The sequence below is a fragment of the Phragmites australis genome, chromosome 6 (genome assembly GCF_958298935.1).
Source record: "Phragmites australis chromosome 6, lpPhrAust1.1, whole genome shotgun sequence".
Classification (NCBI taxonomy): domain Eukaryota; kingdom Viridiplantae; phylum Streptophyta; class Magnoliopsida; order Poales; family Poaceae; genus Phragmites; species Phragmites australis.
Window position 1 is genome coordinate 89249 of NC_084926.1, and position 2817 is coordinate 92065.

The following is a 2817-nucleotide window of genomic DNA, read 5'->3' on the forward strand; positions in this document are numbered from 1 at the left end:
ACTCGTGTGAGGAGAGCTTTCTAAGCACTTGTGTGGGTGTCATCTTGCTCAAATCTTCACGGCCATGAAGAATGGTGATCTTACCATATTTTAGACGATTAAGAGCTTAAAACATTATCCTCGCCGCATCTTCATCTTTTACTTGTATCAAACCAAACTTATTGTTCTCATTGACAAGAAAATTTAGGCGTGAGTACATGTCATTTGTATTTTCATGAGGAAGCATGACAAAATTTCCCAATTTAGATTGACAATATGATATTTTTCTTTGCTCTCATATTTTATACCATCATGAATTTTAATTAGCATGGTCTAAATATCATGTGCATTAGTGAGACTATAAACACGATTAAAAATATCAATGTTAAGAGATGAAAATAAGATACTTCTAGTTATGTCATTGAATTGCAACTAATTTTTATCGGCTTTGGTAGGATTGTTAGTCCTACTCATGAGATTCATACCGATATTTGTTACTCTCCAAACATATAAACCTTTGGCATCTAGATAGCAAGACATAAGAACTTTTAATGGGGAAATTTTGTGTCATCAAACTGTGGAACCCTACTGATATCCGTCATATCCCTGGACATCACTTTCTCACTAGGCATTGAAGCCTAAACATCCAAATTGAGTCGTAGAGGCTCTAATACGAATTGTAAGGGTCGGTGGCACTCTAAGAGGGGGGGGGGTGAAGGGTCACTTAAAACTAATAGCTCAAATTCAAGAATATAAACCTAAATCAATTTCTATCTAAATATATTCTAGATTTATCTAGTGTTTCTATTCTATCGCAACAAAAATTTTGGCCCCTAAGATCCAATCCTACAAACTACGCATGACAATTCTAGGAAAGGTAAACGTTGATAGAAGGTAAAGGATACAGAGAATGCAAACTCGGCACGATGACATTTTTTCCGTAGTATTAGTGCGTTGTCGCTCACCCCTATTCCATGTTGGAGCCCCTCGCAAGGGCGAAGCTCCTCGGTCAGCTAACTCCATGGATAGCCATTAGAACTCCCCACACATCAGTGGGTCTACTACTAAGCCTCTCCTGATGCTCACCACCATCTCCACTATCACGGTGCTTTGTCACTCCGATACGGTGCACTCCAACCGCTCACAAAACTTGCATCCTCTCCGCAACCTCCTCGAAGAGTCTCACAAGACAACCAGCCGCCAAGCCATCTAGGTGCCGGTAAGCACCAAGAGTAACAAGTATGAATCACTTTCTTGATCTAAATCTAGGCTAATCACCTAGCTAGATGCAAACTAAACCTAAACTAGCACTAATCAAGTCATTAATCTTATGCTGATTGCCTTGATCTTTAACTTTAACTCCAAGATGACTCAAACCCTCTCCAATATGAGTGTGTGTTTTGGTGGGAGTGAGAAACCTCAAATGGCCGGTGGTGAGGGTATTTATAGCCTCACCCCTAAATAGCCGTTGCACCTCGACCCCAGAAAACTATGAACATTGAATGATCAGGTGAGCACATGTTTCCCAGCACTAGAACATTCGGTGAGTGCAACCAAACTAGCTGTTGTGTCCCTCAACCACGTCATCGGATCATCCGATGACCTTGAAATATCCTCTCCGGAACATCCGACGAGTGTAGCTTCTGTCACACCCCAAAATTCCTATTTTGGGTTGTGAGCATTTTAAAACAAGAAAATAACATTTTTCCTGAAATTTTTTAAAAAACTTTTCCAAAATTTTGTTTAGAGTTTAAAAAGAATTTGTTTTGTGTAATGAAAAATGTATTTATAAAATATTAGAATAGGTTAAGGAATTTCAAGGTTGGATAAATCCTTGTTTCATTTTTCCCACATTATCTAAAAATCCTCCATGGACAATCTCATCTCGCATCATTTTGATCCAACCCAGCGTGCATTGCTTTTCCTCAATATTTTTCTTTCTAGCCTGTGGTTCCAAACTAGCATCAAGCTATCAACCTTGCATCACGTTAGATTGCTAGCATGATGGCACACATGTGCGCTAAAGCCAGCCCAAATAAGCTCTCTTGCATGTGTACATACCTGATCGTTTCATCCACTTCGAAACGATATCATCCTTTCGCCAGGCAGCCAAGGCCGCCAAACAAAGCTCGAGTTAGTGCTCAATCAATACGCATTGATATCCATTTATCCTCTTTCAATTCCTAACAATTCATAGTGGAAAGCGCCACTTAAATAGTCATAATGGCAATTGAAGCCGGCTACCAGTTACTCCTCATCATCAGCCTCATCTTATCATGCAGTTTCGGAGTTCAATACGGCCTCAAATGCAAATCTTGACAATACCAAAGTTGTAGGTCTCGTCGATATCTTCGATTTGAACCTATGGAAGTCTCCTTTTAGATAATGGAACTAGGAGTTATGGCCCCCGAAATCAGTGCAACGCAGATAAGTCTGAGTTCAAACTGTTTATCTTGTAGTGCATATTTGAAAATCAAGATGGCATTTTCAGAAGTTCCAATGAATACCAAAGTTGTAGATCTTTTCGATTAATACAATTTAGAGTTCAGAAACATCCAATTTAGAGTCCGAACGATAGAGATATCATGCTCGGAACACAGGCCTGCGATTTAGCATCGCGCAATCAGATCACAACTTGGGCCTGAGCCATGGCCGGCTTGGATCCCACCTTGGCTCACCAGCCCAACGTCCCTAGACCCATAAAAAGGGACCAACACACCCTCCCCTACCCTTTTCCTGCATCCACCAAACCCTAGCCGCTGCCCCCAACCCGCCAGGCACCATTCGTCGTCGCGAACAGCCATGTCGTCGCCGGTTGGCATACGCGTTCCTGGCGAT